Genomic DNA, 19,523 nt, shown 5'->3' with positions numbered 1-19,523 from the left:
AAAGTTTTAATTGTATTTACTTCATAGAAGCTTCTATGTAACTATTGACATATGCACAGAATTAGTGCAAACATCTCTGCATACATAATGGGGTCAAGAGGTTTGTGGGGAATTTTGAATTTGGTCATGTCATCACTCACTTCTAGTAGATTAGCCTAGCATAATTTCTGAATACTGTGGCATTTGAAGATGCTTCCTGCTTCAGTCTTATGGTCAATATAACAAATATGTGGCCTGGTGTGACCAGGGAGAAAGTGCCAATTGATGGGGAGTAATGCTGCTCCATTTTGGTAAGGACCGAGTCCAGAATTTTGTCACCCCTGCTTGGGAAGCAGATGTACTGGTCCCAGTAGTTCGTATTGATAAAGTCCAGAAATTTTGGGGCATACAAGTTGGAGGATATATAAGTTTCCCAACTGATAAAGGGGTAGTTGAAGTTTCCTAGGAGAATGGCGTTTGGCTTACTGCTTAGGGATTTCATACTCAACAGTTAGGAATTAGGGGATGATGGGGACATAGAAGGTGTCATATAGTTAACTATGATATGATAAGAGGTTTTACTTATAGTAAGTTGAACATGGAGAAATTCTAGGTTGTTATCTTGTTTAATGAGTGTGGAAGTGATTTTTTTAAGAATATGGAGACACCGCCTCCTTTAGTGTCTTCACTGAAAGAGGTGGGCATGAATGTATGGAAGGCATTGAAACCCTGTAATGATGGAGTGATCTTACTGGTCTTAAGCCGTGTAATAATGGAGTGCTCTCATTGGTCATAAAACCTGCAATAATGGAGTGCTCTTATTGGTCTTAAACCTTGCAATGATGGAGTGGTCTTATGGGTCTTAAACCCTGTCATAATGGAGTGCTCTCATTGGTCTTAAACTCTGCAATGATGGAGTGCTCTCATTGGTCTTGAACCCTGCAGTGATGGCGTGCTCTTATCAGCCTTGAGCCAGGTCTCCATGACAATGCAGATATCAATATTTTCCAAGGAAGGAGTGCCTGTAATGAGCTTTTCTTTTCAGAAAGACAAATATTGAATATGTTGTATCATTGCTGTATCCTTAAGCTCAACTAAGCTTTCCATAGTTCCTTTCTGGTAATATTGCATTCAACATCTACCTCTTCTTAGTGACCATGTGGCCATGGTAAAATTTCTATCAATGTCTGCATTTACTGTTGATAGCAGTAATCAGTGACTCACTGGATTTGCCTAAACCCCCTGCTCTCTACCATTAGCTGCTTATTCCCTTCACCATTACTGAACTGTCTCTCCTTTCTTTTCCAGAATTATGATTATAGTTTATCCAGATCTGTTTTAATACATACTTTCACATTCATTGTTCTACCCTTTCACAGTACTGATACTTGTAAATTCTACCCTTTCACAGTACTGATACTTGTAAAACAATTAATACATGATTCACTCTTGGTGGTCACCAGTAAGATGGAGGTCTTTCTCTTTACTTCCCTTCATTTTTCTTTCACTATCTTTCCCTCTATAAAATTAAGGCCTTTGAAATAAATGTAGCACTCCCTTTGTTTCAACTTCTCTTCTTTCTATACCATTCTAGTGTTTTGCCTCAATATGTGTCATTCCATTCAATCTCTTCTCAGTCCTTATCATCTATATCATTGTTCTTTTCACTTGCCTAATAACTCCACCTCATCACACAGGCATTCCTACAAACCTTTGTATCACTAATTGTACACTCTTCAAATGTACTGCTTTCCTTCCCAGGTGTCTCCCCTTTCCTTTTCATTGCTTATTATAAATAAGCATGTAGTAGATCCTGAAAATGAAATTGCTACAAAATTTTAACAATTCAGAGTAATGAATTATGATATGAAATCACAGATTAACAGAAAATCCTTTTTCAACACTCCGCCTAAAAATGTCTATTTATGGATAATTTATTCCATAGTTGTTATACATAGCATGTTATACATTACAGAAACTTCTAGTCTCTAGCGCTTGTAACTTGGGAAATTTTCTGATACAATAAAAGGTCTTTGTGTGTCATCGTTTATAGTGCTTTTCAGTAAATGATGTCTGCCTACAAATTCAACATTGTTTTTTAATCTACTGGCCATATAGTATGGTTGTAGCTAACCCAACAGTATTTTAAATCCCTGCCAGTATCAGTAGACATTTGTAGTGATCAGCATCTCTTGTTTCGGATCCTCTTTGCAATCCCAAGGAAGTGTGTTACCATGGCAGGAAGGAAAACTGCAGATGTTCCTCCCCACCCTAAAAAAAAAAAGGAAGGATGGCTATTTTTGGTTGATCAAAATATATAATGCAAACAATTTTGATTCAACAATATAATTAATAAAAGTATAAACTATAAATATTGGCATTAGTTGCATTGTCTAGCAAAGCTTCAGAAGAAATGATTGCAAATATTAGATCAAATGTAGAAAATTACAAAGGGATAATTTAACCTTTTACATGTGAAGACTATTGTATTACTATATTTAATTGTTGCCCTTCATTTGGGCATGGCTAAAAAAAGAGTCTCTGGACCAACCCATCTATCTGGTAAACAAATTAAATATATAAATAAAAATTGCAAATGAAGATATACAAGCAGTTATGTAGAGATAGTAATTATAAACTCACTTTATAGATAATCTCTGTAAATTGTTTGCTGCCCTACTTACATTATAAGTTACTTGATTATATTGATAAGAATGAAATTCTGGTATAGTTCCATAAATTGACTAATTTGGGATTTTCTTCTCTCTTATTCCTTTGCTTCTGTTTTCATCTCTTTTATTGCCAAACTTATAATACAAATTTCTATTCACTATTTTATGGATGCAGTCTCTTAGTTCCCCACAATTTCCTTTGTGCACTCCTTTGGATTATCCTGCTGTTTAGATTTTCCATTGTGACCACAGTGCCACTTGTCCTCCATATTTACTGGTATAATCTGTTAAGATTATTTCTCTCATTTTGAAAAATATACCTTCCCCTATTGTATCTAACATGTCCCCCTTAAAATTGTTTACATCCTATTCATGGTTTTCTGTGCACGTGCACCATGTTTCACACTGATTTAGGAAAATTGGCTTGCCACAGAAGTAAAACATTGTTCCTAAATCAGTGTCACCAGATCAGATTTTGCTTGGACTGTTAACAATGGTGTTCATTATCTTTTTTGTTCTGTTCCACCATTTGTTTTATTCATATACATATTGTTTTTATATCTTTCCCCAAACAGAACTTTCCTATAACATGAAAAAAAAGCCTTTTAGTTTAACTTTTATGGATGAAAAACTGATGGAATCAATTATAAAAGAAAATGGCACCGAAACTAAGACACCACTGACTCAGAGCAGGAAGGTAACATTGCACACTTAACTGTACCACCAAAGTGATTGATGGTAAAGAGATTTTGGATGACAACCACTTAGATTATAATAAGATGAATTTATGATATATGATAGTGAGAAGCATCGGGAGTTTCCCAAGGTGCTGAAAGTCCAAAATGAGGGTTATATACAAAGAACTTTTTGGAATCAACAGGGGCAGTGAGATAGCCATAAAAGATCTTGGAACTGCTCAGACAAGCATAGGGAGTGTCTATGCCCTTTCAAAAAAGGTAAATGGAACTAAACTGGAATTGACAGAGACAGTTCCTGCTATTTAGGGACAAAAAGAGACTGGTTTCTTTTCAAATTGTGATTATGTTGTAAATTTGTCAGGGTATGAGTTTTCATACCCAGAGATTAATGTTTTTTTGCAAATGTTTGAAATTTGTTCCAACATCCTTGCCAAGATTGTATGAGTTAAAAATAGAAATATTTAAATTCATTCGAAAGCTTTATCTGCTTTATCATTTTAAAGAGACTAATATGTGTATATTTCTTGTAAGTAGTGATACAGACTTTGATAGTAACAATGAAAGTTTTTATTTGTGCAGTTCTGATGTGGAAGCCAATGCATATAATAGATTTAACATAGAGGGTGTGTTATGTAAAAGTGATTTCATTCCCCCATTTAAAAACAACACTATTCAACAGTTTTCAACTTTATTAAAATATAGTGTAGAAAAGGAATATAATAGTTTTTGTGGAAACAAATAAGAAATTGAGTATAACCTGACTAAAGAAGAATGGCAGAGTTTAAATAACTTAAGCCATAGAAGAGACCTGGTATTTAAACCAGCGGATAAAGGGGGAATGTTAGTGGTGTTATATTATTCTCAGTATTTTCAAATGTATTATAATCATTTAAATAATGTTGAAATTTATAAGAAGGTGAATATAGAAACATATTATAAGGCAACATAAGAGTACAAAGAATTGCTGAGCAAAGGTTTTAGATTGAATTATTTTTCTTTTATGGAAATACAGCATGTGTTTGATAGTAAGGGCTGTTCTATGGCTTATTTTTTCTGTGTGCCTAAGATACAAAAAAGTTTAAGTAATCCACCAGGCCATCCAATTGTATCAGCCTCTGGGTATTTTACTCATAACATTTCTTGTTTTCTTCATCAATATTTATTACCAAAAGTAATAAATTTGCCATCTTACATCAAAGATGTTTTTGATTTTATAGAAAGAATTAAGGATGTAAGATGACAAGAAGATTGATATGTTGTAATTGTGGATGCAACAAGTCTATACATAAGTATTAAACATGTACATGGATTAGAGGTAATATTACATTTTTGGGTGACAGCCCTAGTACACATTATATAGTGGAATTAATTTTGTTCTGTTTGCAAAACAATATGTTTGAATTTAATGGAGAATTGTTTAAACAACTACAAGGGCAGCCATGGATGCAGCATTTGCCCCCATGTATGCAAACATATTTAAGGGCTACTTTGAAAGTATGTATGTGTATAATAATGATTTTTTTGTGGTGAAGTATTTCAGATACATAGATGATTTAATTTTTATTTGTGAGAGGGGGTTTGATAGGTTGACAGAGTTTATACAAAGCCTCCATAGAAATAGATTTAATATAGCCTTTGATGGCTTGCAATTAGGCAATAAATTAATTATTTAGATATAATACTTGAGGGAATGACTGATGGCACTATTAACTCATTACATCTGAGTCACACCTCCAGGTGCATCTACAGTTAACTCCTACTGATGCCTCTAGGCATCAACTATTGCTTGTTCATAATTGCATCAATAATTCCAAAAGCATGCTATGTACATGGTTTTAAAAGATTTCATACTAAAGCTTACACAATGGCAAACTCAACTGCATTAATATTTGACCTCTGTCTAGTGCAGGTAAATAGATATTAACTGTTGTTTTTATATTGATTTATTTAGACATATTTGTCACATTTTTCTAAATATCTCAACACCTAATTAACAGACAGAGCTCCTTAGCCTCATATAAAAGCTCTCAGCTAGATGAATAAAATGCTGCTGATGGTATGTGTGCAACTTGAGTGGTTGCTGAGATATTGTAAGTTGTTTAAAAATATTACAGATGTAATAGTTACTGTGTTTACTGTGACTTATAAAATTTGGTTTAAGACCTAGAACCTAAAGAATACTACCACTATAAAAATAGTTTGTGCTGAAGAGTTTCCCATTTGTATTTCTTTCATAACCCATATAGTTCCAGAGATATGAACATTTGTTTGAAATGTGAGGACATAATTTGATTCTGTTAAAAGGCTTAGGCTCCACCCATTGGAAATCACAGTGCAACCTTCCTGAGCTCCATTGGAGTGAATGAGTTAAAACAAAAATATATAGGAAATTTGATAATTTTGATTCTATTTTGGATGGAAGTAGTTGTCACTCACCCCACACCATAGAATCGGTCCCTTATGGGGAGTTTGTAAGGTTGGAAAGATTATGTAGTGATAAAAATGAGTATTGACAAGAAATGAATAAAACAGCACAGATGTTTATAAACAGGGGCTATAAAATAGATTTAATTAATGAAGTGATGAACAAGATGAATATGAAAGAAGCTAAAAAACAGTATAAGAAACAAGGGAAAGGCAAAAATGTAATGAGAGGAGACAACAGTGAACATTTTATATATTTTGTTACTAAATATTCATTGTTCTCAGATCAGTTCAGAGACCTGATAACATATTATTGGAGGTATTTTGGAAAGAGATGAGAGGTTATATTTCTTGAATGATAAAAAACTAAGGTTTTCCTATATGAAAAGGAGGAATATGAAAGATTTTCTAGTTCATTGAAAATTCAGCCCCTCCCCCCCGTATTAGTAAGACAGTAAAGGGTGTTACTACAAGGTACTTTCCCTTGTGGAAAATGCATAGGATGCAAACATGTAGTAAGAAGGTTGAGGTGGATACCAGATTAATAGTAGAAAGTTTCAAGCACAAGGCTGTTTTAGTTGTAATAGTGAGGGGGTATATATGCATTAAAATGCCCCTGTGGAAAATATTATATAGGGGAAAGCAAGAGAAGCTTCACAGCCAGGTTGAAAGAACACTTGAGCGACATTAGAAAAAAATAACAAAGTTAGCCAAGTAACTATACATATTTTCAACAAGCAGACAATAGTGATACAACAGGATTACAGGCAACAGTATTAGAACAACCTTACAAAGATAAAATAATGATAAATGATATAAGAAGGCAGCTAAGAAGGAAATAATCTATTTTAATTTTGAAATTTAATACATTGTTCCCTAAAGGTATGAACAAAGAATGTAACTGGAAATGTTTTATATATGATGTTTTTTAAGAAAATGTTTTAATTGATTTTTTGTTTAATTTATTAGATTGTTTAATTAGTTGGCAATGCTGTATAAATAGGGAGTTAGGTAGGAACTTGATATAATCTGTTAAAGGCTTTTAGCTGAGGCGCTAGAGGGAGAAGTTTGTGTTTGTGGAATCTTGCTTATGTGTTTGTGGTTCATTTGAATGTATAAATTGCCTGATAGTCTGGTGCTTAGATTAAAAGTGATTACAGAGCAGGAGCTATAGGTTAACAGTAACCAAATCCACAGAGTAAAGGGGTGTTATAAATTTTGTGTCACATTACTCAGTTCCATGGAGAAGAAAAATGTTGTCTCCTCTTCTGCTACCATGTCCTTGTAACAGTCCTTCTCTCTTGTATCTTTTGTCTTAAACAAAGGATTAAGTCCCATGCCTGTTTATTAAGTCTTGTGTATCTTCCATGCTGACAGCCCACTCATTTTTCTCTTTTTGCACTGGTTTTCTAACTGTCACTGCATGCAAGTCCCTCTCCTCTAGCCATCCATTATTTGTTTTAGCTCTGTATCCAGGCAGTGGTCACCTGTATTCAGCAATAGTTACAAAGGAGAGAAGCTTTAATGCAAGAAGGCAAAAGTACAAAGATTTCTAGTGTACCCTTAATGTAGAGACAGGGATAGTTAATAATACTGGATAGCCACATACTGTATCTAGTTTATTTAAGTGTTACCATTTCATTTTGTCATGTTTCAAAAGTATTACAATCTGACGCCAGACTAGTGGCTATATGAAGTAAATCGATGCTTCACCTCAGAGAAAGAGTTAATGCCAAAATGCTCAGTTTTCCATTGTGTTCATCTCTTATATCCCACAAAAGTGCTCCTACCAACCCCATAAATATATAGGTCACTTGCATTAAGAATGGCAACACTGATAGTTAGGCCTACTGTGTTAAGTATTTATGAATACAAAGTCATACAACCATTTCTGCCTTCTGTCAGACAACTTTTCACCACCCTGCAGTTTTCCCTTTCTGACAAGATGTTTGAACTAGAGGTACAGCCATGTTATGGGATAGCAATATGCTAACTTCTTACATTTTAATTCAAGAAACAGGAATAAGGCAAAACACTTTTTAAAAACTATTTATATTGTGTTAATGTAAATATTATTAAGCTTGCTAATGTTTATATTTATCATGAAACGGTGGAGTGAACTCCAGCTCTAGATGATTATCACTGTTGAAGTGACCCCTTGACCCCAGTACAAAAATGAGAAAAGGGGTTGTGGATGATTGGGTGGATGGTATAAGAGACAGAGCTATATAAATGTCAGTTTAATTAATGTTTATTATATTTGTCATACTGGGTCTAGCAAAAATACTGTCCCCTAACATAAATGGACAAAACTGTTGTCACAAGGTTATTAACTGGCATTTGTCTGAAAATAATATTAATATTAATGTGAGGGGCAAGCTCCCTGCACCTCCTACATTCCTTGCTGCTAAATAATCATGAGATCATCATTGCTCAGAGTAAAGCAAATACTTGGTTTGTATGCAAAGATCAAGCACCTGCCTTTCTCATTTCTTCAGTGAATTAAGACAAGAGTAACAGCTTTGAAACATATTCTCAGACTGACCCAGATGAAGCACGTGTGTTTTGGTAGAAGACACAATCCACATCTCATTTGTCTTTCTAGATATTTAACAAATATCATGGCAATGTGGGAGCATTTACGATTAATGCTAGAACTGTACATTAATAGTCGTTCAGATTTAGATATTAAATATCATATTTAACAATGTCTATGTTTTTCCTGCATTCTTAGAAACATGAGGAAAGTCTGAAAACTACCTGGACATATCTGGGAGCTGCCAACAGTGCAAATTACTTGACTAAAGCAAAAGAGTTTTTGTAAGATATTTCCTCGTGAATATAAGCTTTACTTTTAACTAAAATGCATTATATTCATAAATGTCATCTTTAACAAATCTGTATTCTGTTTATCTTTTACTGACAGGAACCATGAATGGCTCAAGCATGGGTTGTGTGCCATAGGATTTAAAAAAATCAATAATGCAGATACATACATCTCGACAACTTTAGCTTTGCACGAACAAAATAATATAAACCGGTGAGTATGTTTACTGATAGAAAATTGCTCCATAAGAAAAAGGACACAGCTGAAGAGAATAATTTGATTAATGTCTGAGTTCCCTGACACAAAGAATTAATATTACTATGCTGATGCCATTGTGTTCATGTAAAATGCTGTTTAGATCAATGGTTATTTTACAAAACCAGTGTCTTTTTTAATGTGAAATATGAAACTGCTGATTAGTGGACATACCATGGAGAAGACAACAACAACAAAGACTCTAGAGAAGAGCCAGTAACACAACCTGTAATATTAACAAAAGTCATGTTAGCACATTGCTTAGTAAACATGTGTTGCATATCCTCAATGCATGATGGGAAAAAGAAAGACAGCAGTGTATCAATACATTGAAACATAAAGAAATCACATACCAGGTCTGGGGGCCATGAAGTTAAGTTCATAGGGGATATATTTTAAATTGTCATTAGGTTATATTATTTTACAACATTTTTGAAATAGGCCTGTTACACATTATCTAGTACAGTAGTAAGATACAACACTACAGAGGCATTTAAAACTAAATTAAACAAGCACAAAGAGTGAGAAAGAATATATTCAGGAAACAGTGGCAGTGGGAGGGGGTTGCAAATATATGTGACTAAAGCTGAGCTCAGGTTAAGATGGGAATGGATGCACATATAATGTACACATAATTTTCTGAAATAAAAATGGCTGAAGAAAACTAAGCAGATGATGTGGCCATAATTGGTCTTATCCATTGTCAGAGTTTGCTTTTATAATTGCAGTAGAAAAATCTATACAAGCTTTCCTTCCCAAGAAAATGAGACTGTAATCCAAGAATTCTGCATATGTTTAAAAGTATTCTAAACTTAGGAAAATTAATCTACAGTAACCCACTGAGCAGTTTGAAAGTAGCTTTGAGTAGCCAGCTATGTCTTCTGTATTTTATTATATCTCTATCTATCTATCTATCTATCTATCTATCTATGCCCAAAGCAAATGTAAAAAATTCATAAACATAACAAAGCAACCTTGAGGCATCCAACTCTTTTCAGTACCTTATTTAATAAGCACTTTTATCATTTTTGTTTGGACTTTATCAGACTAATGACGGCTCTGAAAAAGTCATACCTTATAGAAATAAAATATCACTGTGAGGTTTTTTTTACCTGAGTCTCTTGTTTGTTTCTTTTTTTTTTTTTAATTCTAGCCTGATTGAAATAAACTCATTTGGCTCTGTGGGATAGCCAGCTACCAATTCGATTTGCCAGTACATTTCCCTTTTTTATAACAGAACTTAACCGGTTTGCTCTTTCACTCAAGTGAACCTGTTCTAAGACATAGAATAAAAATAACTGGAATCGGTGCAACTTGTTGAATGCTTGTCTAGTGCACAGCAAGCTTCTTTTCATTTGATGGCATATAGGTGGTGTTATATCCATTATTGTAACTTATAAGTCAATCCTGCCAACATAATGGGTTATGCAGAGACTGTATGCAGCAACGTGCACCAGTGTTTGTTGATATCCATTATTGTAACGTATAAGTCAATCCTGCCAACATAATGGGTTATGCAGAGACTGTATGCAGCAACGTGCACCAATGTTTGTTGATATTCATTATTGTAACTTATGAGTGAATCCTGCCAACATAATGGGTTATGCAGAGACTGCATACAGCTTTATGTACCAATGTTTGTTGATATTCATTAATGTAACTTATGAGTGAATTCTGCCAACATAATGGGCTATGCAGAGATTGCATACATCTACGTGTACCAATGTTTGTTGATATTCATTATTGTAACTTATGAGTGAATCCTGCCAACATAATGGGTTATGCAGAGACTGCATACAGCTACGTGTACCAATGTTTGTTGATATTCATTATTGTAACTTATGAGTGAATCCTGCCAACATAATGGGCTATGCAGAGATTGCATACATCTACGTGTACCAATGTTTGTTGATATTCATTATTGTAACTTATGAGTGAATCCTGCCAACATAATGGGTTATGCAGAGACTGCATACAGCTACATGTACCAATGTTTGTTGATATTCATTATTGTAACTTATGAGTAAATCCTGCCAACATAATGGGCTATGCAGAGACTGCATACAGCTATGTGTACCAATGTTTGTTGATATTCATTATTGTAACTTATGAGTGAATCCTGCCAACATAATGGGCTATGCAGTGACTGCATAGAGCTACGTGTACCAATGTTTGTTGATATTCATTATTGTAACGTATGAGTGAATCCTGCCAACATAATGGGCTATGCAGAGATTACATACATCTACGTGTACCAATGTTTGTTGATATTCATTATTGTAACTTATGAGTGAATCCTGCCAACATAATGGGCTATGCAGAGACTGCATACAGCTACATGTACCAATGTTTGTTGCTTTCACCTAAATGACCAGTAATAGATGAACATTTTAAATTTAGCTGCCTGGCAAAGCCAGAGTGTCTCCTGTCCTAGTTCTTCAACTAGGGATAAGAAAAAATAAAACTTAATAAGTCTTTTTCAGGTGCAGATGATTTATCAGAAATATTAGTTACATAGTATCCCTCACTGTTCATGCTCCTCGTTTCTGGGAGTGTTTCCATATTCTAAGTGGCAGCTAAATCAAAAGCATTAATCCTGTGTATCAAAGTGTTTAAGAAGTAACAATAATACCAGTTTAGACTATAGTAGTACACATTCCAAATCTCTTAAGCTGAACATAGTCAAAAAACAGGTGATAAGGTTTTCTAGGCGAACATGTGACACTATCTTGAAAAAGGAAGTATAGTTTCTGATTCGTCATCTTGGAATAATTCAACAAAAGCTAATAATGAAGTTTTTTTCAGATATAAATAAAAATTATCTTTAAAATCCATAGAGAAACCTACTTCATCACTTTACTGGAAAATCTGTACCTGGAAGTATTTGCATACAATCTTTTTAACTCCTCACAAGGTTGCTTTAATTTATAAAACATAAATTGTTGCATACGTGATGAAATGTTGGATGCAAATTGGTTTCATATGGTTATAGATTGCAAAATGGTTATTCCCTTTTTGTTAGAATTTAGAAGCTTTGATAAAGCATTGTGGTCTGATAATTGCATTATTGCAAACACTTTGATTATGTTTAATGCCCCACTCCCAGATTCTATACCAACAACACAAGTGCCCCCTATTGGTCCATGCTAGCTATAATAAAAAAATATTCCAAAGAACTGGAAAAGTAAAAATATCCTTTCTTTTGCTGAATTTGTTTGTTTAGCTAAGACTATATGTAACAAAGAACTGCAAACCGTTGATATGAGAATATCGAATGTCATGCATCAGTATTTATCATGGCAAAAACTTAGTGATTTATTATAGAAATGTTAATGGTTCAATTTAAAATAAAATTTTATTATGGCTCTTGTATATAGTTATTTGTTTGTTATGCTTTGTTAAATGTTAAAAAAATTGTTTTTAATTTTTATAACGTAATGAAAAGTAAAAAAACAAAAACAAAAAGGAAGTATCTATACCAGAGATGTATTTGTAGAATGAGGATACAAACTGAAAGAAACACATTTTTATTCAGAGTTAAAAATAAAAGGCACAAAAAGGGATAATGCATGAAGAAAGATATAATATTGGAAAATATAATGGAAAGAATAGTGGAAACTCATCTAATAAACATGTCCATGGCTATTTCTAACAGTGTGGACAATTCTAGAATAAAACAGATAGTAGGAAACAGCAGGAAAGTCTTGACAAGCAGTGTACAAGTACAGAATGCTGTAGCTATGGAACATGTATTTTGCAACGTAAGGTGGAATAATTTCAAAGACCTGTTAGAAAAGGGAAAAATGGAACACGTGTCCAGAATAGTGTCACAGAAGAGAAAGGGACCATACTCCTGTGTCTGTGTAATTGTTACAGGTATATCTCAAGTAACTGCTGTTACTTGCCAGTGTGAGTTGCACAATAACTAAAGCATATTCCTTCGGTGATGCATGATCAGAAGGACAGGGTTCTGTTCTCACCCCAAGTGCTTGGATTTATTTTTTGTTTCTTGACTCTGCTGATCAGCATAAGGGGAGGGGGTGATTTTCCCCTGAGTGTGCTATCCCTTGGATTAGATGTTAGACCAAGGTCCCATCTCCCTATATCGATGGCAGCTCAAGTGGATATAAAAGATCCTGCTGCTGTTATCAATAAGAATATGGTTCTTTACTGATATACACTTATTAACATATTTACAAATCTTTTATTTTCCTTTACACACACACACACATACACACACACACACACACACACACACACACACACACACACACACACACACACACACACACACACACACACACACACACACACACACACACACACACAAGCAAAAATAGGAACAGTCATTGAATTCTCAAATGACATCTATTCTGTAGGAAAGTTTGTCTCAAATGAATAACTGGTGTCAAAATTATGGACTGAAACAAAATATAAAAAAATGCATTATCATATTCTTTGGGAAGTCATCCGCTGTAGGGAACTACCACACTGACAGTATTTGGGAACTTACATGGACAGTGACCTAATTTTCAACTAACATGTGTCCACTGTCATAAGAAAGTCTTCCTATATTGTGCAGCTTATAAACAAAGGGAGTGTGACTACAGATGTCATTGCTTCCTTTAATTAACTGTCATCAGGTTAATCAATTAATGTAATGCCCCCTTTAAAATGTATCTGTGCATGCAACAACTGGAATCTCAACAGAGATACCATACTAAAAGGATACAAGGCCTAAATAAAATGTCTTACTTGGACAGACTGAAAGACATGCCATTATACTTTGTATCCTACAGACTACTAAGAGGTGACCTCTGTCTGGCATATATGACAGTCTCTGACCCAATACTGATGGGCCTACTACACATTAGCTAGTCAAATGGCATCAGAAATACTTGGTCTAGGGATCTAAATCTCTTCTGCAACATCAAAAGAATGGTTTGGAGGGACAACAATATCTCAAAAAGGATAAAACTGTTCTGGAAAAGACTCCCCCATCCATGTAAAACAAAGCTCACTGTGTGCGTATTCAATAGCAACCTGCATCTATGTATGTGTAGTAGAAAATTTACCCCAGGACTGCCCCCTGTGCTACTAATGGAGAGATGCAGCTCCTAAATGCCTTATCCTAAGCATGGGTCCCCTCAAATTATCTATGATATTGATCCCAATTGATTTACAATTATTGACCACGGGATTAGTAAGGCCGATTTATAACCAAATGGGGTAGGATATTTCAAGAACAAAAAGCAAAACTGGCTAGGCCTAAAATGTTACACAAGGGCAGCTATCCTAGTACTTACCTGTGAACCTATCAACTAACCTACAGTATGGCTCATTGATATTGCTTTCCTATGCATTTCATGGCCACCCTATGCATTAGGCATAATAAGCCCATGTGAAACAACACCGCAGTGAGAAGGGCAATGTCAACGTTATCTTTATAGGTGGCTGAACAAGCTATGTATACATCAGTATAACTACAGATTGTAAGCTAATACATTAAGGCACAAATAACAATTTGCAGTTGTACAGTACAAAGAAGCATTTTTTGCCTAAACCATGCATTGCCCACTTACCTTATGCATCAGACATAAGTAGCTGAACTGACACACCACTCCAGAGAGCAGGGCACTCTCAGCATCATCTGCACAAGTGGGTATACAAGATCACCTGAACTACTGCTACTACTGCTTTCATTACAGATTGTAACTATACCAAACAAATGACAAATATTACAAATATGTATCTATACGAAAAGAAGACCTTTGACTAAACAAGCATTAGCTGGCTACTCTGTGCATTAGCAACATAAGCAGACACTGCATGGTCCAGTGTGACATTCATCCTGTCCAAAGGGTCAAACACGGTTTAGTCAGTCTTGTACATCAGAATTCATGACATGCAGTAGTCTGACTATGTCTTCCAAGGCCCTGGTGGAACATATCTGTGCCTCCATGACAGCTTGTGTGGCTCTACTGACACACGAACATTAGGGAGAGGGTGGTAAGCATACCTTCTTTGAGCACATCTGACAGCCCTGTGTAGTACCTCACCCTCGCAATGGCCAGAAGAAGGTTCTTCCAAGTCTGCAACTACCCTGATCAACTGCATCCCCATCAACCTCTCTGGTCTGACATGTTTCTGTGTCATGAGTATGCAGAGGCACACTGACTGTGTCCATACTGTGGGGAAAGGATGAGGAAGGCAAAAGACCCATGTCCAACATTCCTCCTGCAGCCCATGACTGTACTTGTTTATTGCCATCATCATCATCATCACCATCATCAGAGGATAACATTCCACTAATGTCAGAAGTTTGAAGGTCAACAGTGCTGGTGCCAAATAATGCTTCAACTGTTAATAAAATAAAACAAAACAAAGAAAGCAAAATAAACATATCATGATATAATATAATAACTGGGTCAAAATAACTCAGTCACATATGCATATTCTATAATCTCAGATTGAGTAATAAATGTAACTAATAAAAAAGTATGACCATAACATGTGCAGGTGGTCGCTCTGCCTCAATGGTAGGTGTACCCAGACACAATAGGTAACAGAGGTATTATAAGCATAGAAGTTACTAACACCTGTAAAGATGGACGTAATAAATATTTGAATGGCATACCTCAGGCAGCAATGGAGGAAATGCTCAAGGTGTGCCTCACTTCTGCCAAATCATCAAGCACTACACTGTGACACTCTTCTGAGCTGCCTGGTTCCCTTAGAGTTGACAGGAACTTCTCCAACTCAGTGAGTGGTGCTTTAGTAGATGGCCCACCACCAGTAGTCCTTCAATCCTGTGCCACAGCCTTTACTCTGTCGGTGGTCTTTTCAATCATGTCAGTAGCCCTTTGTCAGACCATACTGCATACCTGGTCCTGCCCACCAACTGCATTGACATCATCGAGCACCTGCATCAGATAGTCGTAGAAGGACTTTTTGGACTTGTTGGCAGAACTTTTATCAAGGAGACTTGTATAATGACCTTATTATAAGCATCTATGAAAGGAAGCTTTCTGTGGAAGACCCTACCTATTTTTTTTTTTATTTTAGAGCCATACCCCTGTCAAAATGGAAGAAAGAAAATCAGAAAAAAAAAACTTAGGACAGCGGGCTCTGGGGGGGTGGGTAGTACAGGCTGTTATACTTATGGTGCAAAACATATGAGTATGCAGTCAGTGAGTCAGTGATTAACATTATTGAAACAATGGTCTAAACAACAAAGTAACCACTGTGATACCCCATATGCATTTCCCACCAAATAAAAAAGTTATAAACTACAGAAAATGACAAACAATAGCAGATGCAAGAATATACAACTACTTAGCAGAGAAAACATCATAAGCAGAGAAGCAGTGGTTAAGGTAACAAAAACCTAAAGAAGTCATTCAAGTCAGAGACAGTCTAAAGCTGTAAGTATCTTACAATAGTACTGCTAGAACTGCTAACACATCAATGTGTGTGTTGCCCAACCTCCATGAAGTACATTTCAGATGACTTAAACAAAATATATTCAAGAACATTGTAGGTACACAGAAATCATTGCAAATATTTATCAGCATACTAAAATTTTGTGTTGTAAGGAAAAATACTTACCTAAAAAGATTTCAAACACTATCCTAGTCGTCCTAATTAAAGCTGTTCACAGTAATTTGTTTTGCAGCACTTGAGAAACCAGGCAGACATCCCAGCACAATGGAAGCACCATAGCCTTATGTCTGCTTATAAGGGGTAGATTAACCCTCTCGACACATGGAATATGTTAATTAGCTCTCAACTCATTACCATTTCCGAATCGCTCAGTTTGCATGAAGTGCTGGGAGATAAACATGTTGGTTCCTACACAGTGACGTACTCGTGCCTGAGCAGTACAAGAGCAGGGATTAAGGTTAGTGGTTACCTAATACAGTGCTAGTGTGCCTTATCAGTGCTTCTGATTGAGAAATGATGCCTTGAACCTCTATGCTAATGGGAATTACACTCTGAGATGGTGTGTTTGACAAAAAAAAAAATACAAAGACGTTTTTCATAGCGATGGTACTATGGTACTGTCCCAACTCCATTATAATCATTCCTTAACTATTCCCCAATTTCCTATTCTCTGCTTACTCCCCATTTTCACTATTAATCCCATTTCACACCTATAATCTGGTCAGAAAATAGATTCCCAGACCACACACATGGCCAGGAATGGCCCATAAAAAAGTCTCTGTTTCTTTAATCGTCATTTGCATGATGCTTGGCATCGAGCAGCATCGTTACCAATAATTATGTAACAGTAACTGCTGTGTCACATCATGTGGCAAAAACATATCAAGATTTTGCCTTCTGTCACATTCATATGGTGCCCGTTGTGCTACTATGCTTAGCCTCTGTAAAAGATGGAAAGGAATACGGATAAAACTCTGATGAAGCAGCACGGGTATGACAGGCTGGAAGGTCGGCAGCACTCATGACAGGATGCTGGATTTATCAGTACAGTCTGTTGTGAAGTGTGAACCACATTCACTGCCTGTGTCTGTTTCACAGAGCACTTTGTCCACACCTCCATGTACATATATATATATATATATATATATATATATATATATATATATATATATTTTATATATATATATATATATATATGGGAACACTATATAATCTCAAAATACTGAAATGTCGAATTTCAGTATCTCGAGACTATAAAGTTGAATGTTTAAAATAGCGAAAGTTCATAATCGTGAATTCGAATATCTCAAATTCGTGGTTATGTCTTTACACTACGTTATGTCCGGGTTTGTGTGTTGATGGTGTGCGGTGCGGTGTGTGGATTTACATGTAATGTCAGGTAAGTGAGTGTTTTTTAAGGGTTTTGGGTTGGAGTTAGTGTATGAGTGTATGCGAGTGTGTTATGTGTGATGTGTGTGAGGGACTGGAGAATGTGCATGTGTGAGTTTGCTTTTGGCTCCTGTTTGTGCGATCTCGGAGTTAGTATATTTAAGTAGGGGGGGGTGTGGGGGGTGCAGGGGGCTTGCTTATGTGCGTATGAGTTGTGTTTGTGTGTAGTTTTGTTTGTTTCTTTTGTGATGTGGGTATTGTGGTGTATGCGTGGTGTGGTGTGTGCGGTTTGTTCGTTTTTTTTTTAATTTTGAGGTTTTGGGCTCAGGGTATTGTAGTTTTGGCGTTATGTGGATTCGGTTTCATGGTCTCGAGATACTGAAATTCGATGTTTCAGTATTTCGAGATTATGAAGTGAATCCATATATATATATATTAGTCTACTTCTAAATTGTGAACTTTCAAAACGTCGACTTTCTTATGGTTGAGACCATAATATCGATGTTTTGAAACTTTGAACTGTTTAGCTGTACAGCGTGGAATGGTATACTTACTATTTTCCTCCCTGTAGTGCGATCTCAGAGTTGGTATATTTAATTAGCAGGGGGTGTGGGGGGGTGCAAAAATGTGAAAAAAAATATTTTTTGTTTTTAACTTTTTCAATTTAAATTTCAAAGTTTCAAAACGTTGATCTTATGGTCTTGACCATAAGAAAGTTGATGGTTTGAAAGTTCAACATTTAGAAGTAAACCCATATATATATATATATATATATATACATATCGCTAGATATATATATATATATATATATATATATATATATATATCGATATTGATATCTCTCTCTCTCTCTATATATATATATATATTTTTTTTTTTTTTTTTTTTTTTTTTTTATTTATTTAACATTTGTTGACTGGGAAAGTCCGACTAGGTTCCACAGATCCTGTTTTCAGCGGAGGCCCGGGGAGAAATGCTCCAGAAGCATGTCTTAGAATGTGGGAGGAAACTGGAGTACCCGGAGGAAACCCACGCAAACGCAGGGAGAACATGCAAACTCCACACAAAAGGCACCCCAGCCGAGAATCAAACCGGAGAACCTCTTGCTGTGAGGCGACAGCATTAACCGCTGCACCACTGCACCGCCCATATATATATATAATCCCCAAATGATGTGGATACTCTACAAAAGGGCCTTACAAAAACAGATGCTCGGTGCCAGAGCCATGGGCTCAAGCTCAATGCCAAGAAATGTATAGTTATCCCCTTTGGGAAAAACATGTACCTGTGAATTACCACATAAGTGGCAGTACACTAAACACCGAAAGTGTGATAAGAGACATAGGGACACAGGTGCACAGTGGTCTCACCTCAATAACTACATCGCCACAACAGTCAGGAAATCCTTCTATGTGGCATATCTCATCACTAAGGGCTTTTCATCCAGAAAAAAGAAAGTCATTGTCCCACTGTACTCATCCCTCATTAGACCCATTATAGAATACAAAGCAGATGCCCTATGCTGACCACCTTAAAAGACTCCAGCTATATTCTTTCGCATATCGTCTCCTCCGAGGTGATCTCTGCTTAACATACAAGGCCATGTCAAACCTAGAGTTGTTGGACATATCAGCCAAGAGTCTTCAGGCAGAGCCCCTGCTATGACCCACTTGAGAAAATGACTTTCTGATTTTCTGCTTCCACATTATATCTTTTTATACACTATTGATAGGCAATTAGGTTTTGTTCTCCTTATCTAATTCTGTCAAATATCTCACTAATTATTGTTAACTTTACGAGATACAAGTTACAGTTCACATACGTTTAAATGCATAT

The 19,523-nt window shown here is 35.7% G+C and overlaps 1 long non-coding RNA gene across 1 annotated transcript in view; it reads left to right on the top strand.

The window, feature by feature from the left end:
• LOC122790362 overlaps positions 1-19,523 on the top strand; it is a 216,063-nt gene that overhangs the window by 58,672 nt on the left and 137,868 nt on the right. Inside the window, exons 3-4 of the long non-coding RNA XR_006363003.1 lie at positions 8,508-8,593; positions 8,700-8,813. This is a non-coding gene — a long non-coding RNA (uncharacterized LOC122790362). The remainder of the gene's footprint in view (positions 1-8,507; positions 8,594-8,699; positions 8,814-19,523) is intronic.

The sequence above is a fragment of the Protopterus annectens genome, chromosome 16.part0 (assembly GCF_019279795.1).
Source record: "Protopterus annectens isolate FY-2018-M chromosome 16.part0, PAN1.0, whole genome shotgun sequence".
NCBI classification, from domain to species: domain Eukaryota; kingdom Metazoa; phylum Chordata; order Ceratodontiformes; family Protopteridae; genus Protopterus; species Protopterus annectens.
This window is presented reverse-complemented; position numbering and strand designations above follow the sequence as displayed.